The following is a 27,390-nucleotide window of genomic DNA, read 5'->3' as shown; positions in this document are numbered from 1 at the left end:
AATGTAATTTATAGGTCTTAACCTCCTCTTCCTCTTTCCTCTCAGTCACTCACATGAAATAATGAGAACTTTTCGCCCAAACAGTTGGTGCTGTCAAACCTGAACTGGTTTGCTTAGTGATCTGTTAGGAATTCAAAAGCAACACCCAGTTATGGCTTGATGTTAGACAAGGTGAGGAAAGCAAAAACAGCATACGAGCAAAAGAGAAGGCCACTGTCTGTCTGCCTATGTGTGTGCTAACAGTCAGGAATATCAGAGAAGCTACTTAATGTAGTTGGTATGAATTTACTCTCGCCAACTACGGAAAGATGCTGAATCTTTTTGTGGCGTGACGTGCTTTTAATAACTCATTGTGTCATCTTCTATAACATAAGACATGCTTATATATGAACTAAAATTGTTCAAGTTAAGTAGGGTTTTATCAGTCAGCTGTCCATTTAGGTGTTTTCCCCACTGACTGATGCAGATTCTTCGTGTTGAATTTAGGTTTCCCTTCATGTTAAAGCTGCACGCTATCTACAGTTTATATATGTGGATGCATGGAGAAGCACACGGGCATGCATCCAGCGTGCGTCACTGACAGAGTACAGTCCATGAATGAGTTAACCAAGCGTGTAATCACTCTGAATTCAGACCCAGGGTGAAGGACGCCACAGTCAGGACTGATGGAGGGAGGAGGAGAGGAGAAGAGAGGAGGGAGAGATGGAGTGGTGAAAGCAGCTGATTTTGGGGGGAAATGTGCAGATGAAATGAGAGAAAGGAAGGTGTGATGAATGAAAGAGGCCAGACTGATTAGGGAAAGGCAGGATGATCTAAAGGGATGGAGGAGCGGGAGACGGCAGGTTTTTGACCGATGGAAGGAGGGAGATATGAATGCTTTCGATGGAGTGGTTGATTAGGGCGAAAAATAGAGGGAATTAGCAGGTGGGGGGAAGGGGTGGAGTAGTTGATTGGAACAATGAAGCTCCACCGGGATTCAAATGAAGGTCCGTTGCAAATGACGGCCTACTAATGGTGGATAGATTGAGGAAAGGAGATACTGAGACGATGATATGAGAGCTTACCATAGGTGACAAATTGACAAGAACAGGAGGCTACAAATAACACCTCTCAGTATAATCACCCATTGTTTGCCTTAAAATGTAAACAAAAATGCAAAAAACATTCAGTGTGTATTTTGGACAAGGAGCATTATTTCAGAGCTGAATGACCTCATCAGTCCGGATTCAGAGTCAGACAGGACGTTAAATCACTGGGGAGATGCGTGACGCCTAAATGTGTCTTTTCCTGCTGGGTGAAATGGGCAGGCTTTGACAGATGTTTAATCCCCTCGCTTTTGAGTGATGGATTGGTAATGCTGAACGAAGAGCGAGAGAATGGAAACTACAGCAGCTAAGTGGAGCGTCGCTTTAGGCTGCTTGACCTGAGCAAGAGTCAGAATTAAAGTACACTGAGCTGGCACTGCATCACCTGTGACTTAATGGTATATAGGCAGTGTATCATTATCCTGCATCATCGGAGTAATGAATGTAATGGTACAAAAGATTCCAGTAATAAAGGGCGTGTTTGTTGTGTCTGCTCAGGTTATGGGTAACAAATTTTATGCATTTTGTTTGTTGTTTTCGGTTTTCTACAAGGGAGAAAAATAAAATATGACAAGGGCTGAGTATTGAGTTCTCATCTAAGTTCTGTTAATTTTTTGATCAGATATTTCCTGATTTAAATCACAACTCTGCACATTTTCTTTTATAGACTTTTGGCTTTTTTTGGTCAAAGTTCTCATCAACATCAAACACTGTGTTAGAGAAGTTTTGTTTGGTTTGTAGAGAAAAAAGGGTTTATTTTCCTCCAAAATAAGTGAATTAAAAAGCATTTTTCTGCATAGCTGATTAAATATACAGTAGGTATCATGGTGGTGTTTGTATTGAAACTGAGGCTGTACCCGACTTTGAGTAGGGTTCGGCGGATCATTGAGGGTAATGTTGACTGTTTCATAGCTGTGGTAAGGCAACAGCTTTGGTTCCTGTTCACTTCCTGTCAGCTGCTACATCAACAAACACTCTGATAGGAAATATAAAGGAACCCATTTTGAACGTTTTTTTTGTTACATTTGAAAAATCTATCGAAAGCAAGACCTTCAAGCTTATGCGTGCTAAACACGCCTCCGTTGATTCCACAAAGCCGCAATGCAATGTAGAATCACACACTGGAGAGGAATGATGCCACAGCTGGTTCTGTATAAAAACGCAAAGGAGATATAAAGAAGGGACCCCTATAGCACAATCTCTGTGGTCAATCAGCAAAAACACTGGTTGACTTGAAGGTGGGGGGCAACCCTAATCAAAACATTTTATATGGCATGAAATATAACTTCAGTCAGATGGCATTTTGTTTCTGGAACCATAAGGTCTGTTCTGGAAAAACATCAAAATGTCTTTGAACCAGTCACGACTGCAGTTAACAACAAGAGGTAACAAGAGTTAAGACGTCGTCAGGGGATTGGTCTGATGGCAGAAAGAGAAGGGGAATTTGCAAGAACCGTTTATAGGCTGAACTTCCTCCTGGGAGACATTCATCTATTTACATTGTTCTGTTTCTTTAGTTCACACCCCCAAAAAAAGAAGTGTGTTGTGGTGTCTTACAGAAGCTATTTATTGGTATTTACTTACTATCACACTGTTTTGTGGCCTATGAATTTGTTTGTAACTGTCAAAACTCTCAGAACTGTATAAGTTAGAGAGTTCGTGTATATTTGAGTATGGCATCAGTCCGTATTTTACATGTAAAAACATGAAGTGAGCACCACATGGGATAGAAACTGTTCCTGGTTTCAAACCAAACCATCTAAATGGTTGGAGATAATTTCCTGTTATGGCGTTTGATCATATTAATAGACTGGTGCAGTGGGTGTTATCACATCTGGCACTCAGAGTTCCTGCAAAAACAGTCCCATTAATTTTTCCATTTTATCTGATTGGCCACTGAACAATATGTAACACGTAGATGTGCATGAAACTTGTTTGTTGAATCATAAAATCATTACAAGGTTAATTCAAAGGCGTACGGCTGCATATCATTTTCACAGTTGGATTCAGGATCAGTTTATTATCTACTGAGCAATAATAGTGCATGATTTTGTTTCTGGTTGCAACAAAGTGTTACTGAATATGTACATGAACTCTGACGGTGTTCTTCTTTATAACAGGAGCTGATGAGGCTCAAGAGCATCCTATAATATTTAGTGGCATTCAACATACCAAACTCCGGTGGGGAAAACATTTATTGCTGAGTACAAAGATGAAACTTTCAAAATAACTCATGGCCACAACATACCCCTTTAGTGTGATTTAAATTATGCAACAGTCTCCAATGTTTCCATGTTGAGGATGGAATAACGTTTCAAATGTGAATTTGCAGTGGGGAAAATCACTTTGCTACTACATATCTGACAGGAAGTACAGTCTCGCTACCCAAGCATATTCTTAGCAACTATATTCCAGTGAAACGGCCTACAGAAATGATCTCTTTTAAACAAATTCTCAAAACATCTTTTCAAAAAATCTTAATATATCAGTCTCAGAACTCTATATTTTCATATCAACTGATCTCCACATGCGGTCTTGAATCCAAGCGTGAGAATCTCTGTGGTAGCATTTTGGGTGGTGGTGGTTGTAGTGTCATTCTGAGTCTGCATGTTTGAGTAATATCCCTTTCATGCTTCCGACTTGCTCTGCGTGTATATGCAGATGTTCCCAATGGGGATTTTTTTTGTACACTTCAATCCTGTCCTCATGCAACCCCGCCACCTTATTTCCATCTCCACCTCGCGAGCACACGCTGAGACACGAGCACGTCTGTTCACACTATTGCAGACACAGTCTCAGCCCAGGTGGCTGTTTCCGCTGCTTGCACCGCAGATGTGGTGCTGATAATAGGCTGTGACAGATGAGCAGACATCGTCTCAAAGCAGTCACCTGCTTGAGAATAGAAACTAACCAACGCTGTCACCACGCTGGGTCGTCTAGACTGGGATAGCGTCTGACTTTGCTGTCTGTATTTCTAGCTTTATAACCATCTGCAGTGTTTTTCTGCCTGGTACTAGTGCTGACCTGAGGGCAAAGCAGTGTAGTAGTCAGCTTAGCAGAAGGTCTCAGTGTCCACCTGAGAAAGACCTCCTAACTAGCTTGTTACTGTTGAAGTAAAAGCAGCTTCTGTTGGCTCTCCATGTGTCAGGGCCCACTGTAAGAATCCCTCTTTATTAAGAATCAATTTATTGTGTCTGGCACTAAAGTTGCTTTACGACTACACGCCCAAGGCAGCCCAAGCCAAAACTTTTTAAGACCATGTAAGCTGGCCAGACCTTTAGTGACAACATAGTTTTACAAATGCACCTCGTGTTTTGGGTGGCAATTAGCCCAGGATCTCAACACGCATCGGCCCTCCACAGCACACAACCCTGAGAAAAATTACGCCCACGGTTCACATCAGTGGTCTTGCAGAAATGACTGCCTTTGTCTGATGGTGTTGGGTGCATAACTTATTCATTAACAGTTTTAAATTTCAGCACTGAAGTTTAGGTGTTGATCAGGTTAAGGTGTATCATCAAGTATCAACAACTTTCTGTGGAAGCCTGAGTTTTTCTGTCTTCATTAGAGCCTAAAGCCTCGTTTACACTGCCTGTTTAAAGCAGGAATATCGTGCTGTTATTCAGCCTCGCCATGATAAAATGACAGAATGGGGGGGACTGCATTGTCTCGAAGGGACAGACGACAGGACGGGACGTGTGTGACGTTTCGAGCAGAGGGAGAGATCAGCAGCTACATAACAGGGGTGGTAAATGAGTGTTATTGCCATGTTATGCTATTGTTATAGAAAGCGCTGCTGATGTGTATGTTATAAGTCACATTAGAGGCAGAACCTTTTGTGTTCAGGGTCATTTATGCTCATTTTTAGATACGTATACAGACAAGTTTGAAGCCTTCTGTTTGTACTCTGCGTTCATTTTGTCCGTATTTGTACACGATTTTCTGAAAACGTATGAACATGGATGAAACAGAACAGTACTGCCATATGAGAGATGAGATGTTAAAGACATTTTTAAAAATGGCAGATTGGAATGATTCAGTAATACAGTTGTATCACTCAATGTTCAAAAACATATGAACTCCTGTTCAATTCAGATTCACAGTCCTGCAATAACTACTATTGTAGCTTTGTGTGAAGTGTCTGATGTTCTCACAGACGTTTAGATTGTAGCAATAGTCAAATTATTGTGTTAGTCCGTCTAAAACTGGACTTTTAAAATACATGCAAACATGTTAGTCCAACTAAAATCATACTAAGTCGAATTTCTCAAAGTTCATTTATACACCTTAACCATTCCTGAACTGGCTTAGGTTTTCTGTGCATGCTCCATAGTCACTGTGCGAGGCTTTGACCCGAGAGTCTAACAGCATCAGTTTGTTGAAGAAAGCTGGAAAAAACAAATGAGGAAGAAGAAGGAAAGAAAAAAAGACAAAAGTAAAAGGTAAAGGATAAGGACATTGAAACAATAGGTTGACTTCAGTTTACTTACAAATGGGAGAAAACATTAGAACAGGCACTTAATATTGCACCTTAAGCATTTCCATACAGATAGTTTAACAAAATTTAAAAATTTAAATCAATATTAACCACAGGGAATTTCCATCGAATTGCAATCAGTTGTACAAAGATGAACATTTTACTCATCGCTGGTCTATGTTCCTCAGTTTCAGATCAACTGTGCCCTGCATTAACAGAGCTCAGCCCTGGCTTTGGGCTCAGCCGCATGCTTTGGGCTATTCTACCATGATGTGCTGGCACGTTGAGAGATTGGCTGGATGACAAGGAGGCTAGTTGGTTTGTTTACTCCCCAGAAAGGGCATCTTAGTCACTTTGAACCCTCCAACTCACTCTGTCTTTCACTTCCTGGCTCAGTATGTGTTCTCTCTTTCTGTCTCTTCCTCCCTTTAATTCTCTTCGCTCTTTCTCTCTCTCGGGACGCTGATGTGCAGAGACGGTTGCGTGCTTGACTGCTGCCTGAGCTGGACTGTTCAGCCGCAGAGGGCAAGGCAGCGTTGAACAGGCCCAGGGCAGCCTCAGCCCTCACCGAGTAATGTTTAACAACAAACGCTAGCAGGGTGTTATCTGTTTTCGGAGCTGAGCATGTAGGAGGATCGCCTATATGCAGAGTAATATTGTACAAGCTGTTTTTGTGTGCTGGCTTCATGTGTCTTTGGGAAGGAAGGAAAACAGTGTAAAGCAAAGCAGAGCAGGAGGGACAGAGACTAAACAAACTAGTCCTCAGCTTCCCCTTGCTGACATCAACCTCTGATTTTTGAATTTTAGAGGTGCGAAATAATGATATTATTTTGGAGCAATGGTAGCAGATTCTCAAAAATGAGTTGCAGAGTCATCGCCACGCAGTAAAAGCTCAGCTGTCATAGTTCAGAGGTGTAGACGTCTTTGGGTTTCACAGGAAGGTGACACCTACAGTAAGTAGTTGATCTAATAACAACCACGACTAGCACCTCTAGCAAGAAGTGCAGTCAACACTGAGAAATCTACTGTTTGTCTTCCCTTAAATGACATGAAACTACAAATCTAACACAACTAATTTTAAGGTTAAGCAGTTAAAATAATATGCCATTGAGTTGCCGTGCTGTTTTCAACTAGCTGGTGTCTGGAGAAAAAGGTCTAAGTGAATTTTAAATGAGCCCTCCCCAGGCTGAAAGACACAATGCTGTATCATGAAGAGTTTTTAGGACATCAGTGTACATCATTGAGGGAGATATAAAGGCTCTATTGAATGCCTTTTGAGTAGGCAAATAGCCTGGGTACAAGAGCACACACACACACGCACACACACACTCCTGAGTAAATACCGCTGTACTCTCTGGTTTGTCTCTTGAGACGCCTCTCTACTTCCCTGTCTTCCCTTCTCTTTCCCCGAGGCAGGGAGACAGAGAGGCCTAGAAATGAACGTGATACCAGAGTGACTCGGCAGTTTGCCTTTCACTGAATATGCATAAGTGGATAATTGGAGAATCCGAATGCACGCATGGCTGTATTAAGCACTTTTGCGAGCACTTGAGATGGAAACTCTTGCTAGGTGTGGTGCTTTTGCCCCCTTTTTTGAGTGAAGATGAGGTTTCAAAAGCTTGAGGAACAGTGCACCCTGTGTGACTGTGGTGCAACTTAATACTGTGATGGATCAAGAGTCTGCAAATGTGACCCCAGCTCAATACCTGAGCTGGCTCTGCTTGTGAAGCCTCACCGCCCACTCAAATGGGTCCTGACCTGTTCAAAAGCCTGAACAGGCTGTGTTTCACAATGTCAACTGCACTGTTTGCTGACATTTAACCAGCAGCCTCTGATGCATATGGTTCTGTAACCACTTAGGTGCACAAAAGACCTGCTTTTTTATATAATTTGCCAGTATATTCGGAGACAAATTGATCTTTAGATACATTTTGTTGTGACTTTGAGGATGTTCTGCTCATTTGAGCCTCACTGTTGTGTTGCTCCTGGCATGCCCTGGGGTGTGTGTGTGTGTGTGTGTGTGTGTGTTTGTTGCCTCTGTTTCACTTGGCAGGAGAGTGGCACCATGCTGCGACTGTGTTTACTCTTTCGTAACGCTCTGGGCAGCCCTGCCCAGCGCACACAACTGGCATGGCCATCAGATGGGGAGACAGGAAAAGAAAAGGCCGACAGAAGACAGGAACAGTCATGACTAATCAGCTGCTCTCACTCGCCTCTCGCTCCCCTTCTATCTCATGTTATTGGTCCAAACTGGACTTCGAAGGCTCCTCCAGTACCATGACTGTCTGCCACAAGCCTGGGAGCAGCGCTACTGTTCTGTCAGAGAGTATCATAGTCATGGGCCGCTGCCAGCTAGAGCTGTCTTAAGATCAGCTAAAATAAGATGAACCCCCTGCAGCAGGATTTAGGGTTGTTGTTGCGATCCACCCACAAGGGACGCTCTGCCGAACAGTTGGATGCATTTATTTCAGGACTGGTTGCAGTCTTTCAGATTCAGTTGTGGCTAAAAATTAATGATACGTGTCTTTTGTGGATAGATCTATTAATGTACGCTTGCTTTCCAAGCAATCACACAAGTAAAAGGTTTTTGTGTCATTATATTTCATCATCAGAGGGCAGCTTCTGAGTGTTTTAATGCAAATTGGTTGGTATTAAAGGTAATAAAGTGGCACTGTATCAGCAGGCACATGTATAATCCTCGTCAGTAAACAAGCCTCATTATACCACTGAGCCACAATGTGGTGTCTAACCTATTGATCGGCCCCACAGTTTTGTGAGTTAGCGTCTCTGCTTGTTGTTCCCGAAGCTTAATTTTACCTCATTAAAGCTTGATCATTTCTTCTGAGAGTCTTCTGAGTGGAGGCACTCTTTATTTCAGACGAGGTGCGGTGCCTTCATTTCGATCCTCAACCTTATGGCATTGCGTGTAATTTTCCACCAAATTTTATTAAAATCGAATCAATAATTTTTCAGTGGTTTTGGCTAACTTGCAGACAGACGGGACCAACATCATCACCTCCTCGACTTAGGCAATGAGATTGAGAGTTGGGATGTGATATGCAGAGGGAAAAATAGGTAGATGGGGTACCAGAGCAGTGTAAATTGAAAACACCAGAGAAAAAGGAAAGAGCAGACAGAGGAAGAGAGGGCAGCTGATAAGGAGGAGAATATAGAAAGTGCAGGTAAAGAGCGAGGAAAGGAGGGAAACGATAGCAGCGCAGAGGCGATAGGTGAGATATGGAGATAAATGGGAAGAGGCGACGTGGGTCAGAGAGCTAGATTAGAAACAGCAGAGGTCTGCAATAGAGGACAGAGAGGGAGATTTAACAGCGGGGGCCCGGGCCGCCGGTGACAGAGAAAGAAATGGATTTTGGAGCTTTGAGAAGCTAGAAAGGGAGCGTAAGCCGAGAGTGCGAGCGAGAGAGAAAGACAGAGAGAGAAAGAAAATAAAAATGCATTGTAGACCCTCGAAGGATCTTGCATTCATTGGATTCCAAAAACCTTAAGATTTGAGTGTTTGCCCAGCAGAACAGTAGGTCCTCATTCAATCAGCGAGATGAGAAACCTAATTTGTGTTGCAGGAGGAAGCCTTTAATTCTGGGTGATTTTTAAAATGTATTTTTCACTGAGATGTGGTCAGCACCCTCGGGCGAGGCTTCAGTTGAGCTGCTAAATCTGTGCAGAGCCGGTGGGCTGCTAGCATCGGTGTAAGCTAGCTTGGTTTGTCCTTGGAGGCTGAGGCTAGGCTGCTAGGCTGGTCTGAACTGTAATTGGATTAGAGATCTCTGCGTTGCATCAGGCAAGCCGAGTATACACACACACACACACACACACACACACACACACTCACACACTCACACATACCTTAAGAGCACACACGCCTCAGGGAGCCAAGTTCATCTGAGTACTCTAGGCTGTACTCCTCCTCTGTCTAATTTTTTCATCTAAAACTTTCTTCTCTCCTCAGCATCCCACTATTTTATCTATCCCCCTTTAATCAACAACCCACTGCCTTCCCCCTGGCTGTTACATATACGTGTAGGTGTGTGCGATGCTGCATTTGTGTGTGTAAGCATGTCAGTGTTTGTGTGCATGTATATGAATCCGCTCGTGCCATGGATACCCTCGCTAAATGGGATCACAGGAGTTGCACAAAACCCCTGCTGATAACATGTGGGAGAAAAAAGGACAGGAAGAAGGGGAGGAAAAAATAGTCAAGTTATGTTAACCCTCATACTGAGCATAATAGATGTGAAAATATAGCTGTCCTGTACTTGGAGAAAGAAGTGAAGGAGCTGCTCTTGACCTTTTTTAAGTTGTGAATTTCCTGTGTAGCAGCTTTGGACAGGAAGTAAAAGATGATGTCATGGGTGGCGTGCATCCTGAATGCTTCGTTTACTTCTCGTGTGCAAAGGCTTAATCTGTGAGGAATAGAAGTCATGACAATTTCTTTCTTTTAACTCAGTTAGATGTTAACTGGGTACAGTGTGTCTCCTATTCTGTCCATTTATTGTCTGTCACATTTTTGGCTCATTCATGTGATTTTAAGCGACATGGAGGTGTTTCCTTGATGAATTCCAGCAATTTAGCTGATGTTCCTATCTTTTAGATGGTAGCATTAAATGAATGAGTGGGGGAAAGGTAAATTCCCAGTTCGTCAACATTACCAGTAAACATTACAGTAATCTTGCGTTTCACTATCAGAAAGGAGGCTGCAGCTTTTCCATTTGTGCTAGGAAACAAAAACCGAAATAGATTTTATCTTTCTGCCTGACCTGCCAAAGAAGAAACGGTGCACTAAAAGGCGTCAGGTGTTACTGATGACTGTAATACATGAGCAGGGCGTGGTGAGGTGTGTTGTTTGTGAGGTTTGTTAGACAGGTTCAAACATGAGATTACAGAAGAGAAGGCATGAAGGGGAGAGAGATTGAAGTTTCAACAAGAAAAAAAAAATTCGTGCAACATGCTTATGTGTGTTCACACTCGCATAGCACATGTGGATGTGGTTGAGGTGAGAAATTAAACAGCAGCGATGCGGTCTGTAAGACTAGAGAGAGACAGCAATAGTAAAGGCTTAATAGCTGACAGGCCAGCACCAGCAGCCATATGTTTCATATGTGTCTGCTGACAACCCTGCCGTATGGCTCTGATGTGCCCATATGGTCTGTACATCGCCGCAACTTCCTGCAACCATGACAGCCGAGTAAGGGAGGGAGCATGTAGATAGAGATGGAGGGAGGGGAAGAGGGTGTAGCTCTGATGTTAGATGATCTTAAAGAAGAACGCACACTTTAATTCATGTAAAACATCCAAATCCACACCCAGAGGATATCACTCAGTGCCTGGGTTTCAGCCTGCTCCACCTATTGGAAAGGGAAATAAAAACAGCAGAAGTTTAGACATACAGATTTAGTAGACATGATGCATTTATTTACACACTAAGTGTTTTACAGCAGAGACAGGCCTTGGCCATTGAATTAATGATCACCTACTTTAACAGCAAAAGAGATTAGACCATGTCTGCACCCAGTAATTACTTTAATAATTCACTGATCAGGAGGGGTAGGGAAAAAAATTGAAAATATAGTATCACGATATTTTGTGGGGCAATATCATTATTGGAACACAGATGCCAAGTATAGGTATTTTTATTATTATATAACTTATTAATATTGCAAAGACAAATTAAACGTTTGGTACTAAAAAAATAAAATCTGCTACTTGTTCAGTCCACTGGATGACACATTTTGCTGCAGTAAAAACAACTGAAGTGCATGAAAAACTTTATCTTAAAACTGAATCTTATTAGATAAAACAGGTGTTGACAAAATGTTCCTTTAGGGGCATAATTTACAATTGAAGAGAAGTAATAAACTGACATATATCACACATATTGTTGTTATTGCTGTACTCAGAATATCGAAAACATTGAAAAACACCAGAAATGTATTGTGACTAAAGTAATATAGTGATATTATACAATATTAGTGATAATATTGTATAATGGGGTAAAAAGAACTGTGTTTCGATCCCGATCCCTAGCTGTTATTCAAGTTAAAGTATTGCAGTCAGTAACAGAAAGAAGAAAATGGTATCAGAACATCTGTAGTCCAAAAAGTCAGAATGGAAAAAAACAGAACAGAAAATGCTTTATCTTCTTTTTACGTGCAAAAGGCAGACATTTTTTGCAGGTGAAAAATCTCCTATTAAAAGTCCCTGAACAGCAGCAGCTATTACCTCATCTGCTTGTGGGATACAACATCATCTACAGCTCTAACACAGGCTATTTTCTGAGGCCTGCTAAACATGAACGTGCAAGTTTGTGAGTGTGTCACACGCTATCTCCATGAGGTGCTTCTCATCTAAAATAGGATCTGGAGGAGAAGAAGGGTTGTTGTTGTTTTTGAGGGAAGACTTTGACCTGGAATGAAGTCAAAGGGAGATCGGAGAGGGAGCTGGTGTTCAGAGTTGTCCGATTTCCGCTGCTGGGTTAGGGTCACTGTATGGGAGTTGCTGACTGTGCCTCCCTGGACAGCTCAAGGCTGGACACGACACAAGAACACAACACACACAGCAGAGGATTTGACCCCTATAAGGCCTCTGATGTCCCCTTGAGGAAGTGTGCGTGTGTAAACACGGATAAGTCTGACTGACTGAGGGTTTACAGAGGGCCACGCTAGGGACCGTGCTCTGTCCAGTCCACAGTATACTGTACTTCATTATGACACAGTCAGGGTCTTGCATACACAGCTGTCTGGCGTGATATCACAACACTGGCGTTTTCGTCTTTGTTGTGTGCTCCCAGTTGTAGACCTGCTGAACGTGACCTTTGTAAAAGCCTTTTTAATCGCCGGTGGTCTCTGAGCTGGGTGGCTCGTGACAAATGCTAACACTGCGCCAACAACCCGGTAGCATTAGCAGCTAGGTTAAAAGCTAGCTGCGCTTAAGACTGGCTGTGAGCACAGGGTATTATGAGGAGTCCAGGCGTGGGAACAAAGCCAGCAGCTCACATTGCCACAGTTTAATCCAGGAAGCCAGGGAAAGGAAGGACTTCTCACCATCACATCCAAATCAATTTGTCAACATGAGGGCTTCACTCATGTGAAATGTATACCATCATACCACAAGATATAGTCCGAGAGGCATACTGTATCTTTAGAAAAGGGTTTCACAGTAAAAAGGGATTTGGTTATTAGTGGTAAACAGACTAAACAAGGGTTAGCATGTGTACACCTGACCCCTAAGTCCAGTTTGTTTTCTTAATGTCAACACTGTGTACTTTGCTCTGGCATGAAACATTGATCCGTGCATGGGTCCACTGTCGAGGAGTTGCAAAGGCATTTCTCAACCCTGCTCTTAGTCTCCGAAATCTTTATATGCAAACAGCACTCACCAATCTTATCCTCTGAACCGCACAGCCAAGTAAAGGCTTCTGAGAGAGTCAGTTTTTACACTGTCTCCAAAATACAAACAATAGTAGATGCGATGCAAAGATTGACTCCTAAGCTTGGGATCAAGTGTTTGGTGCACTTTCCTACATGTTATCAACAGCATAAACAATGGTGCATCAGTGGTGACGTACAGATGTTCGGGTAAGGAACAACATTTCTAATGTGAAAGCTGAGTAGCAAGGAGAGTGGTGAGGATGAGCCAAAGTACAAAGCAGTTGTACTTTTGAATTATACCTGTGAAAATTAGGGATGCAGTCAATAAATCAGTAAAAATAATGGTCGATTAATCGTTGTTTTAAAAAAACATAAAAGTTTTGCTTATTTCAGACAATACCAAGTGTGTTTTATCCTCAATCAAACCTCACAGCAACATATTTCATAGATTTTGACAGCATTTCATAGCCTATAAATTATTGATTAAATTTCACATTTCACATTTTTGAGCAACCGAATACTCGATCATCGATTTATTGTTATCAATAACAATATGGTTGGTTATTAATAACAATATTTATGGTTATCAAACTTCAGTAGTTTTGAGTACACTCTATGTTATATCACTAGTGTTTGATATCTAATGCTGTCAATCATTGGCTTATTTACTCGTTTGAACGGATATTTCTTGATCTAAATATGGAAACTTTTTTTTTTTTTTAATTTAGGGTCGGGAAACAAAGAAGTACTTCCCTCTCTGTTCTGTTTCATCCTTACCTCCGATCTTATCTTCCTAGTCTTGTTTTCCGCTTGCTGTCTGACCCGTACTCCCTACAGAGGTTTTCTACCTACAGTAGCTGCTTCGCACTGGAAGCCAGAGCGGACTGAGTCATATATCAGGGGGAGTGTGCGGAGCAGAGCAGGCTGATACAGATTAGAGGTGAGAGGAGTGTGCTGTTGATTTATTACCGGCCGTTAGCTGGTTAAATGAGGCTAAGTGAGCTGGCCAGCTCAGGGAGGTGAGATGGAAGAGATTAGCCTACATGAAAAGCGATGGAGGGAGAAGATCTGTGAAGCGAGCGGTGACTCCTGACCTCTGTCTTTTGCATACTGTTTCTCTGTATCTTCTCCCTCTTCTCCTCTGCTGCTCTGCCCTTCTCTTTGTCCTCAGCTCGTCCCGACAAGCATCTCATGTTGCCTCTGCAACACAGTGCTGGTTATGTTTGGCTTTTTGAAAAGCAGCCAAAAATTCTCCGTGCTGTCTAATTATTATGCAACAAGTTAGCGCGTGTAAATGTCACTGACAGTGGCAGTTGTTCTGTGTGCAATATTGCAGCCTTGAGCTTGACACATTTTAATTACTAATATACCTGTTTGTTGAGGAGGGATTAATTCCTAAGAGGAAATATTTGAGTGTTAATAAATGGTCAGACGCAAACTTGAGCGACAACAAAGAATCAGAGTTGCAGCTCTTTAGTCACAATTTTTTCTATCGACTATTTGCTTTTCCCTTAAGTTTTTTGCAACTTCCATATGTTTTCTCGAACTTCCTATAATTGGTTTATATAGAACATTCAGCCTGCAATCAATTGTTTACATCCCTTCATCTCCATAATGGCCATAGATACGGATTACTGACCAAACTTTGACTAAAGCGCAAACAGTATATCTGATAGCAAACTGAATATCATTGAGTTTTGGTCTATTGAATACAATAAGCTATTACAATACATCACCTTGGGCAGTGGGAAACTGTAACAGACATTTATTATTATCTGACATTCTATGGACAAAACAATTGATTAATCAAACTAATGTGCGCAGGCATTTAATCACAAAGACAAACCTCTTACTGGTGTTTTTTTAGAACTTATAGCATTAGTTATGGATGAAAATATTGATGTGTTGGCCTTTATTCACATGTCCTAAAGCGAGATATATGAAAAAAAAGACCAATGTTTAAAGAAACGAGACAAAAAAGAGAAACAAAGGTATGGTGTTCAGAGCACAAATACAGGGAAACTGTGTCCTCCCTCTATTTAATATATAATTGAACTTGTCAGTGAAGAAGCATGGTCAAAATTGAATTGTGTTATCCTCATTTGTAGCCGACAGAAATCATCAAGATCTAAAAACCCTGGATCCTACATTTCTCACAATACAACTCAATTGCATCTTTCATTGGACTTCCACTGCGTGATAAATACTCATGTCTTTAGTTAGTAATGCAGGCTTTCTGTTGTGAATTTCTTGTCTTAAAACCCATGCCAAGACGAGTGAAATGCCTTTTTAATCACACATTTAATACAGAGTCATCGAGACCTTCCTGATAACTCCCCTACTTCAAAAGCCATGATTTGACAAAAGTGACAGATAGAAATAGTAAAGGCCCATGTGTGGTTTTGGGTAAAGCTATATTCGTACAAACCGGTCGATATCTGCACAGTAAGCTGTTTCTGTCCCTAAACTTCGGCTGATATGTCATTTTGCACGTTTGTTTCGTGTGCTAGTGAGCGAGAATAAGAGCAAGCGGGAGACATTCGCCACATCCGTTTCCTCTCATAGAGGAACAGTAGGTCAGGGGTTTTGGTCCGCTCTGTTGAGTTCATGTGCTGCTGACGGCCAAGAGAGGAGTGGAGGGGGCAGAAGTACAGTGCCCGCAGATGGGACACTTCTCATTATCACTGGGGACGTGATGTAACCTCAGTGAGGTGTTGCTGACTTTTTCATGTTTAGGAAATATTAGAGTTGCTGCATTGTGTTTCATATTTTTTTAAGTGAGGTTTGGTGCACTGTCCAAAGAAGGAAGCTAATATTTTGGAAGGTCTTTTTTTGTGTCTGCTTACCTCTGCTCTGACTGTATATGTTTGCTTGTTTTGCTTGGGTGTGTGGCCTCACGTACACCCGTATCCGTGCCTCTGTTTGCATATGGCCTCGTGTTTGACTTGTGTTCGTGTCTGTTATTCCTTTATCTCCCTCTCTGCCCCACCCTGTACTGTAACGCGCTCTCCTTTCCTCCTCATTGTTCTGCCTCTCCGCCAAGCCAGGGAGTCTGGGGCAGGAGCTCGCAGGAAGTCTTCGTCACTCGTTGCACTGAAGGGAAAGCAAACAGCGAGATGCACAAACACAGGAAGTGCTGCCTTCCTCATGCAGCCTCCAGCTGGGCGTCTGTCACTCTGTGCGGTTTATCAGAAAGCAGCAACGTGAGCTCGGTCTCTAACTGCATGAGTCTTTTTCTGTCTTTCGGTCTCCTTCATCTCGCTCAGTCGACGCGTCACCTTCACTGTTAGTGATAGCCACTCTGGCTCTGTGCAGCTGCACGACATGCCTGAATACTGGTAATTAGACTGCGCCATATTTTATATTTGTTAATTTGACAGTGTAGTGAAGTGGCCTCTGGGAAATCGATGTGATGTCATGCCATGAGCTGATGTAGTTTGCACAGATAAAATTACTCAAACAAGAAAACCAGGCAATGTACAAAATGTCTTCAGAGCTGTTAACAGTGATCACGATTTAGGGTGGAATTTTACTTTAATACTTTTGTTTCAACATTTTTCTCATCCTGTCTGTCCCATAAACTGAAATCGCACACATAAATTCTTCATTGTGCTTCTCTGTTTTGCCCCTAGCAGCCGACCACGCCATATTACTTCCTCTCGCCCTATATTACAGTGAAACCTTCACTGAAGCTGGAATATTAGAGTTATCTAAAATGCATCTAAAGAGCTGAAAGGTGAGCAGCTGTGGTCAGAGGTGGCTAGAGGTCACTGGTTTCTTCAAAGCCTGTGCAGAGGCTGGATAATGTACACTTTCACACACGCACCACTGCACATACCAGCTGTTGCATAATCACCGACAGCTGTGCAGTGCACACTTCAGCTGTGTGTGCGTTTGTGTGTGTGCGTTTGTGTATGTATGTACGTGTATGCATGGAGGTAAGGAACTGTTAGTGTGTGCATTAATAGCTACCTGGCCAAGCCCTTTTCTAGCATCAGCTCAGAGCTGCTGCTCCATGTACACAATGCAGCTTTTTGTTACAATGAGTCTGGAGATTTGAATAAATTAAAAAGAATGGCAGTTCACATTTTCCCATCTTTTGGATTTGGGTGTAAGTCATTCGCAGCCTGCTGCTGTCAGGCCACAGCTCAGTGTTTGGTAATGCGGATCAGCATGGGTCATGTTATCACTGCTGTGCAAATAGCTAGGAAAATGATCTTGTGTGTCTTTTCTGCATCTGTCATTTGGGGATTTAATTGTAGAAAGCTCCATCTTAGGATTTTTTTCTTCACAATGACCTTGATGATCATTATTGTAGGTTTGGCATTACAGTTTATTGTGATTTCTTTTTTCTTTCATTTTAGCTGCATTAAAAGGCTTAAATGATACCACCGTAGGCAATCGCATGAGTTTAAGTAATAGAAAAGTGAGCAATAGCAATAGATTAATTGCTGACTGTCATCCAAATGTCTGCAACATTCACTGATACTCAATATTTTTTTAAATAAGTATCACCATACAGACACCAGAGTTCCCACAGGCCTAAAAAAATCCTTGTAAGTCTTTGTATTTATCAAAAACAATATCTAAGACTTGTGAAAATGAATGAAGTGTCCTCAAACCACTTCTTTAACTATATAATAGAACCACTTTAATGACACCAAATCTAGAAATACTCCTACTACTCAACTCTGCAAACTTCTGACAGAGACCTGCATTGATTTTGGCCATAGTTTTTATCGATGAGTAAAACAATAAGGTCTCTGTGATGTCACTACTGGAAATAACCAAACCTTTGAAGTTATGGTATGTGATTGGACCACGAGGAAGATAGCGTTTTTTTATGTAAAAGCTAACAGAGATCTAAATAAAGGAAATGAAATAAAAATTGACCTTGAAAGTTATTGAAATGTCCTCGAGCTTACCATCCTGATGTGTGTTGGAGTCTTGTGATACAAAGTGAGAGAAGAAAGAAACATGACAAAGAGCGTGTGTTTCTTTCGCCTCGCCTTCTCAGTCTCTCTGTGGTTAGTTAACATGTGGCTGCTTTAACATCCATACTGTAGCTGATCTGGTTTGACCACCTTTCCAGGCTCTCTTGTTCACTCTTTCATCTGTGTCTTGGCTGGTAATATGATCACCTTGACAGTAAATAAGCCACAGCTCTGGACCTGTCATTCTTCTTTGTTTTATACGGTTATCTGTGCGTTGCAACTCTAGCTTGACCTAAGGAAGAGTTGATAAATTGCTGTGAACAGAATTTGGATGTTATATATTTTTGACCACAAGAGGGCAGCACATATCCAGTTCACATGACTTGTCCAGAGTCAGGGACATGCTGTGGGGCAAAAAAAGGTTACCTCTGTGAAACGGGAAACAATACAAAAGGAAAAGAGATGCAGCAGACAGTCAGCGGTGGTGTGAAGAGAAATGTAGATAAAAATAAAAGAAGTTCATAAAAAAAGAGGACGAATGAGAGAGTGAGAGAGATCCAGTGAGCATGAAATCAGATCTTGTTGTTGCATAATCATGGCTTGCAGGCCTTCCCAGTGTGCACCGGGCTCTGTCGGCTCTTTCCAGTCCAGTATCACATGACCGTATCAAGCGGCTGCAGTATTAAACCAGCAATACCAGTCCACCACCAGCCAGAGGCAGACACAGGGATCAATAGTTCTTTTCTTCTCTGTGCTGAGGCACTCTCTTATGATTATTGTTATTAATATTATTATTGTTATTGTTATTATTTTGAGTATTTGTTTCAGGTGAAGTTTAGGGAGTAGTTTGGATATTCAAATCACAGTTTGTCTGTGGTTACATGCTGCAGTCATTCCGTGGTCTTCCATGTCCATCTTAAAGGATTACTGTGCTGACAAAATGACTAATTGTATATCAGTAACTTACCCCATGTTGAATTTGTGAGGAAAGCTTTGTTTCACTTGCATATTGCCGCGGTGAACAGAGAACTTGAAAAAGGCAAACATTCTTCATAAATGGAAATAATCAGGGTCCGCGTTTGGATTGAAACTTGGACTTTTGTTGTTTGAAAGTTTTGTAACAGATGTTTTGATGTCGTTTAGCTGTTGTTACATGCAGACCCCAATTATTTCAATTCTTGAAGAATCATTGCCTTTTTGGGGTTCTCCATTTGTCGTGGAGGCATGCGGAAAAAACAAGTTTTCACCTCAAATTAAAGGTAACACATGGTGAGTACATTGAAATACAAATTATTATTTTGCGAGTGAAGTATTACTTCAAGTTTTTGAGGTTTTCCACCCATGTGAAACCTTTTTCAGTGGTTTATTTTTCTTCACTAAAGGTATACTTTGAGTAAAAAGCCCAGAAGCTTTTAAATGGTTTCGCCACAAAGGATCCTATTTGGGTGCTCAACAGCTCGCCCTGGTCTGCCTTGCTTCTCCTCTCCCTCCATTCATTGCATGCCCTCAATATTTTTCACATACCAGCAATACCAGACGTCACTGAGGCATCAGCGCTGCTTTCCTTCCTTTGTCTTTTTCATTTTCTTTTTATTTTATCTTCCATCCTCACCTCCTCCCTTCCATCACTAGTGCAAAGCCTTTATTCACATGCCAGCACTACCAGACTGCATACCAGTCAACAGGACATCAGTGACGGCCCACACCTCTGCCTGCTGCCTTTCTCTCATCACTGTCCCTCAGGCCCAGCTCGACTCACTTAGCACAGCAGCCCCAGACAGAGAGAGAGAGAGACAGAATGAGAAAGTGGAGGTTTGAGTCTGATATTGAGCGGTACGTTATTGCTAGTTAACAGTAGGTGGCATCATAGTTCTACCATTGTCAGTAACTCCTCATATCAGTGCTTCACTTGGCAATGTCCATTATGACTTCATTGTCACAGGATGTATGTGCAGACCTAGGAACAGTTTAAACAATGAATAATTTTATCTTTTTAAGGTTTTATATGTGGTTATATTTTATTCTTTATGCATATTGCACACAAAAACAGACAAATTTAGGTGGAAATGTTCACACATGAAGGTCTAGAGTTGTGTTTCAAAGTCTTCTTCACACTGCCAGAAATGTAATGATAGTGTGGAAGTGCTGAACAATTTAATTATTTTTCTGATCAACAAACCTAAATATGTTTTATTAAAAGTACACTAATATAAATATAAAATGTGTTTCAGTTTCTTAAAAGTGGAATGTAAACTCCCTCTAGGATCCTTAAATGCAAATTCTGGGAAAAAAATAAATAAATACAAGGACTATTTTCATTAGTGATTGTTGCAATTATTATTTTTCAATTAAACATTGCTTCATCTTCATATGTCACTCTTTAACTGTCTGACAGTCCAAAACACAGAGATACTCAGTTTACTATCAGAAAAGCACCCACAAATATTCCCATTATAGAGCCATACAGAAGGGCATTGTGGGAATTTTGCTTTTAAAAAAAAAGGCTTAAATGATGATCAAAATAGTTGCTGATTCATTTTCTGTTGATCAACTAACCCATTGTGATGAAACCTTTTATGATGCGCATGATCTTAGTGTCTTCATGAGATTGTCATAGTTACAAAATAGCCATAAAAAGTGTTTTGCAAATTGGGCTAGATGGTTTTCCAAAGCTGGTGCTGAGCTTTACATTCTCAAAATGCCTGAGCAGTGATAGGTTCATGGGTAAGGTTGCATTTCATTTCCTGGAATTTGAATTGAAACCAAAGCTGTCTAGATATAGAAAGATAACACTGATTGGGTGCAGAGCCCAGAAACACCCAGACATAACATTTACCTTTGGGGGCATCCATGAGACATTTGAGAAAATGTCAACATCACTGTCATTTTGCCTGTTATTTCACACTCAGCTCTAATGAGTATCTCTATACTGAGAGACCAGTATCAGACGGTATTATTGGAAGCTACCTTAGCTTGTAGCGAAAGATGGTCAGACAGAGAAGAGAAACAGTTGCGTTGCCACCACTATGAGGCTGTAAAGCCGTGTTCAGTGCGGCTTGACGATGTACTGAAGTCTCATTTAGCCACTTGTTAGCTCTCACCTTTTTTAAGACACAGAAAAGCTTCAAAGTTCATGACTGGGGTCCACCTCAGTCAGTCCTCGGACCTTATTTCAGGCCTCTTACCAAACACCCAATTAAAAAAAACCCATTGACTTTGAGACGAGGGAACTGGAGGTGCTGAAATGCTAACAGATTTCCAGATTTTAGTTCTAATTCCCGGGGTTTTTATACAGTAGGGTGGTAAAATTTTTTGTATTTGAGCTGAACCATCAGTGTACAGGGGTCGGGGTCTGGCGCATGCAGCTGTACACATAATATACGTGGTATTCAGATTAATGCATGTAATGCAGAACCAAAGTTCATATTTGTGAGTTGCTCCTGGAAACTTTTAGCTGTATGCAGATAGTTACACATGCTGAGGTTAGAGTTACCTCTGAAGACCCTCCTTAGCCGCCATTTTGGAGTGACTGGCTCAGCAGGTAGAGCAGTCGAAAGGTCGCCAGGTTAATCCCTGGCCCTTGCAGTCTACATGCCCAAGTGTCCTTGGGCAAGGTACTGAGGGCTCTGATTCCCTTTTAACCTCTGAGCAGGTGGCACCTTTTATGGTAGCCTTGACGACCAGTGTATGAGTTTTGAATGTATGAATGGAGCTTTTGTTGTGAAGTCTGTTGAGTGGTCACTTAGACTAGAAAAGTGCGATAAATGCAGTCCATAATGCAGTTTGCAGAGATGCTCAAGTACACCATTATCTGTATTTGTTCAGCCTATTAAATTATCTGTATCTGTACTTGGGATGGGCGGGGTTTGAATTGAATTCAGGTGGACTTAAACCATGAATGGGTGGAGCCTAACCAGGTTTTTATTCTTTAACTAATATTGGGTTGATGAAAACCTCAGAATTGAGTAAGAAATTGAACCCAGCTACCCAAATGACGATTTTCCATCATCATGAGTATGAATATTGACAATTTTTCATCAGGCGATACTTGTAATCATGGATACTCGTTTCATTTGAGTACTGGGCTCAGCCCTAGCAGTTAGCTCAAAAAGCTGATTTGCATTCGAGTCAGTCACACTGTGGCAAGCTCAAACGAAATGGTGAAGCTGAAAGACTGTCTGCGTGTCCCGGTCAGCTTCAACAGCAGCGGTGACAGAGAGTTGTGTATAAGATGAAAGAAGTGTGTTGGCATTGCTCTGCTGCTCGAGTGGATGTGAATGGAAACATCCAAGATACAAACACAAACTCAGCAGCATCTATCAGATGTGAAGATCACATCAAACACTCCTTGTAATAGGAAAGTTCGATTTTTTTGTTCTATGTATTTTGGTATTTTCAGTTTGATAGTCTGATAGTGTTTGAAATGTTATTTTTTTTTAAATAATAAAAATAGTTTGCCAACATTGCCAGTAGGGGTGTGCCATATCATTTCATTTACGACAATACCGGTATGATTTTTACTATAATAAGAAAAATTCATATTGTGATAATCAACTCAACTTGTTAAAATGATGATGTCACACTGTTACACATAGGAAGTGACTTGAGCAGAGTGGAATCAGTGGTGTCTGTAGGCCCTTTTTTATGTTAATATATAAAACAAGAATATTGTTATTGCAAAAATGCCATTAAATATTGTGATATCGTTTAACAGGCATATGGCCCACCCCGAAAGGCCAGCGGGCAAAATGCTCCAGGAGGGTTTGTCTGTCATGACATTGACATTTACACTACTGTCCGTTCAAAATAATACTATAGGCTGACTTAATGGATAGACAGAGACAGACCCACTGAGATAACTATAAAAGGTGAGTTATTAGCGGTGTCCTCTCACTATAGGACAGGCTGTATATGAAAGACAGACACACAAACAGACTGACTGGCTCCTGGCGTCAGCCAGCCTGGCCATATATATAGGCCCTTTCATTCTGCACCCCTTGGCATGTTACCAGCTCACATATACCTCTAACTGTGCTCAGTATGTGTGTGTTTGTTTGTGTGTGCTGAAACATATTTAGGGTGTGTGGGTGAGAGAAACAGTGCAGTCTTTGGTAGCAAGACCCTATGTGCATTAAATTGCGTAATACACATGTCAGCAGTTTCATAAGTTTAATCTTTTTTTTGGCGTTACAGCGGGACGTGCGGTGTGTGTGTGTATGTGTGTGTGTTTTCTGTCAGTATCACCTCTGTGCTGGGGAACTTGGCGCATGTAGTGACACAGTCCCTAAAACTCTACTCTCACACATGCACTCAAGTTGCTGTGGAGCCACAGTAGAGTGTGTCCATTTGTGTGTTTGTGCACTGCGGTCCAGAGTTTGACTCTGTGCAATGTATTCCTGGAAAGCCTGTGTAGGAGTGGAGGGGCCAGGGCTATTCCACAGTTGCACCGCAGCCAGCGGGGTCTGTTTTCTGGAAGCTTCTGTCACTCTGAGCGGAGCAGGGAGTAGTTTATTTTATCCACGATAACAACACCTTCAGAGAAAATCTGCAGCTCCCCCATTAGTCGAAAAAGAGAAGACATGGACTTGCACCCTTAATGTCATTTGTATGCATGACACGCACGTAAAGTTCACTTCATTACACAACATGCACCAGTAAGATGAATGTGGGAGGGGTTGAGCTGGAAGGACAGAAAAGGGGGAGAAAAGAGGGAGAGGATGTGTGGAAGAGAGGCTTGAAAAGAAATAAGGATTGCGAAAGAAGCAAGAAAGCTCAAATTAGCTTAATGAAGGGGCTGCAAAAGGAGCAATAAAATCAAGGTGCAGGCAATGAATAAGTGCAGGAAGAAGGACTGGATTGAGACTGAATAGGAGGAGGAAAGGGGGGGGGTGTTGTTTTCAACAGCATCAATAAAGCTTAAGCTAATTGTGTTTCTGTGCTCTGCAGCATTTACCCTCCGTTCCCTCCACCGTCCTCTCTTTTCAAGCCTTCTCTGTCCCATACTCTCCAGAGTCTTCTCATCTTCTGTTACCCTTCTTCCTCTCATCCTCCTCCTCCTCTCCTCCCTCCAGTGGCTGTTGTGTAACTCTGCAGTGACTGACTGAGCAGCAGCAGCAGTGATGCGATTGATCAGCAGTTCTAGTGCCAGGCTGCTCTTATTGTAATAAACGAGCTTGGAGCCATTGAAACCGACCCTGAGTGCTTTTGTGGGAGTGGAGGAAACACACACACACACACACACACACACACACTGCACTGCACTCCCATGATGTAATGCTGAATAACCCTGAATGCTCTTTAACGTACCGCTTGCCTGGATTCATCATTTTGTACTGTAATCCCTCCAGACCTATGTGCACACAAAAGTTAATGAGACATTTAATTTTATTTTTAGAGATTTTCTTCTGGTGGACGTGGTGCTCAGGATTCTTTGAACTGGATATTTCCGCCTCCATGACTTGTCTTTTAATTAGTCTTTCTGTTGATATACAGTAGTTTTGAAGCTCTCAGCTGAAAATAGCTCCTATTATTCTTTTATTTTTTTTTTTCTCCAAGTCACTCCCAGATATATTCATAAAAGTAACAAAAATGAGTAAGTGTGTCTTGACAAGTGCTAAGGCATATTGCATGTAACCATAAACATCCTGGATTTGAATCGATGCTGGGGCCCATAATGCACGTCCTCCTCGCCTTCCCAAAGCTGCCTCAGCTGGCTGTAAGAGAAGCACATCTGGTTTTTCCATTTTTCAGTCTTTGTGGTCTGGCCCTATGCTCAACATATTCCCACTCTCTCTCCCACTGTCTCCGTACCAACTTTTTATGCCTTTGTGGTGGCCCTAGCTATAACTTGAAGCATTATGTTTTTGTGTTGTCCATCCCATTCTCGTGAACGCAGTATCTCAAACGCCTCCTGATGGGATTTAACACAAACATCCACTTTGATTCAAGAATGAACTTATTAGAATTTGGCAGTCGAAGTTCAAGCTGATGGGATTTCCTCAAATGTGGCACAAATGTCCACTTGGACTCAAGAATGAACTTTAGAATTCAGTGTTTGAATGTCAAAGGTGTAAAGGTCACTTTGACCTCTTAAAACATGTTTTTGGCTGTAACTCAAGAATTCATCTAATTAGGACGAAATTTCAAAAAAATGTCTAATAAGATAAAATGATGAAGTGATGACTTTTTATATCCAAGAGGTCAAAGGTCAACTGTGACATCATGCTACCTAAATACACTTTTCTGCCCATTACTCAACATCATAAGTCAGTTGATTGGGAAACATGAGGTCAGATACTGAAAACAATAATAAAGCGATAAAATCGATTATAATCAATTATTAAGTGTGTTGGCAGTGAATAAAATTATCAGTTCGTTGTGTCTTGTGATTATTACATCACTCGCTGTGTCCCTGGACTGTTTACGTCACATGCAGACGGCAGAAGCCGGTGTTTTGAAGGGGCGTGGCAGAGGCAAAGGTTTTGGAGCACTTCACGTTATGCAAAACAAATAAGTGTTTTAGCTGCAAAATATGCAAAAGTGACGGTTATGCGGTTATGATGCAGCATCTAACATGAAAGTGAAAGTGAGGAGGAGGAGAGCTTAACCGCTGAGTAAGTCTCGACAAAAAGCCACATATGTTCAGTTTTAAAGAAAGGAAATGTAACGGTATGTTGTAAAAGCTGTCAACATTTGATTTTTGAATTGTTTCATATTCGATTTTGTAGTTATATATAATTTAATATTATTTTATCAGCTCAGTAATGTTCAAGCAACTGCTGTTTATGCACTGCACTTTTGCACTGTTGTCAGTGATAAATCTGTTTTTGTACAAAGTGAAAATATTTTATTATTTCTATTATTAGTTTTTTAATCCGATTAATCGATTATTCAAGAAAATAATTGACCAATTAATAGATTATCAAAATAATCGTCAGTTGCAGCCCAACTAATTTTGGGTGTCCACCTTGAAACCTGTTGACTCTTCTGTGCTGCTGGGGGGGAAGATGTGTGTGAAGCAAATTGTAACAGCAACTGGACAGGTTTGCAGAGACATACAACCTTTTTACTATACAAATCCAAACTTTACAAAACAACAGCTTAGACTCACCTTAGCTGTATCTACTGTACACACGTAAACCCAGTAGCGTACAGATAATCCAGCTGGGACAGTGAGCTCACTTCCCCGAGGGCACGGGTAACTCCATCATTGTGAAGTCATTCCAGTGTCACCTCTGTGTCTGCTCAAAGTCACTTTGAGCTTCATCCAGCTGGTCATTTCCTTCACATTGCAACATTCCTGAGGCTCACTTTATTGTCAGCACTCACCATGTTTTGAGAGGATGCTGAAAATGCTGCAAAGCACAGATATTACTCACCAGCCAGCCAGTTAATATGGCTCATTGTTAATGGTCACTTGGTCTTTGTCCTCACAGCAGCACCGGTGTGAGGTCAAGAGTTCACTGGTGCAGTGTTGTGGCAGATGAAGAAGGTAGACCTCCAGTTTCATCGTCATTACAAGGCAAACAACCATCATTTGCAATCATCAAAAGTATAATCTCCAGAAAGTTATTTTTTTTATCTTTTTATACAGGATTTCCACAGTCATTGAATATCTGGAAAAGTCATTGAATTTTACAACCACATTTTCTAGGCCTGGAAAAGTCATGGAATTTTGTTGTGTAATGAAATTTCTATTGTCTGTGAATAACCCCAAAGAGACTTAAAATGACCACAGAGATGCAATACAACCCTCAAAGAGACCCCAAATGACCCCAAGAGACACAAAATTACCAGAAATACAAAAGGGCCACAGAGTTGCAGAACAACCACAAATAAATGCAAAAAGCCCTCCAAAGATTTACAGTATTACCACAAAGAGATACAAAATTACCACAAAGATACAAAATGACCAAACAAATGCAAAATGACCCCCAGCATAGCACAAATACACTCAAATAGGTGTTAACATGTGGTACATTTTGTTTACCCCCACATTTGTTTATTTTCTTTTATGTTTGAATACAGTTTGAATCTGATATGTATAAAAATATATGCAGGGCAAGAAGAAATTATTCTTATTATGGGTCCTTGTTAAGTAATCGAAACATTTTGACATTTTGTCCCTGAAAACATGCGGGACCCCTAATCTATTTTAATTTTATCCAGTGACTTGTGCTAATAATTTATCAATTAAAAGCCCCACTTCTGCACCTGGAGCATGTTTACCAGCTTCCCTTGTCATGAATTGTACAGTGAGTACGTGTGTGTGTCCATTAGACAGACACACACATACACTTGGAAGGGCTACTTTGGATTTAAATGGCATTAATGGATCCTCAGCCCTATTCTTAGCCTTAAGTCTGTCTCACCCTTCAGGCGTTGACAGGAGCTGTGTTGGCGTGGTGGAGTCTGGTTTGTGTTCAGCATATGGAGCAACATAAATGTGTGTATATTTAGCTCCTGAGATAGGAAACGCTGGTGAAACATGAGAGCCTCCCCAGGACCAT

The 27,390-nt window shown here is 41.4% G+C and overlaps 1 protein-coding gene across 1 annotated transcript in view; it reads left to right on the top strand.

The window, feature by feature from the left end:
• The window catches only part of mob2a (MOB kinase activator 2a), a 71,508-nt gene that overhangs the window by 3,494 nt on the left and 40,624 nt on the right, over positions 1 to 27,390 (top strand). The gene's annotated exons all lie outside the window — the stretch shown is intronic.

The sequence above is a fragment of the Plectropomus leopardus genome, chromosome 11, assembly GCF_008729295.1.
Source record: "Plectropomus leopardus isolate mb chromosome 11, YSFRI_Pleo_2.0, whole genome shotgun sequence".
NCBI classification, from domain to species: Eukaryota; Metazoa; Chordata; class Actinopteri; order Perciformes; family Serranidae; genus Plectropomus; species Plectropomus leopardus.
This window is presented reverse-complemented; position numbering and strand designations above follow the sequence as displayed.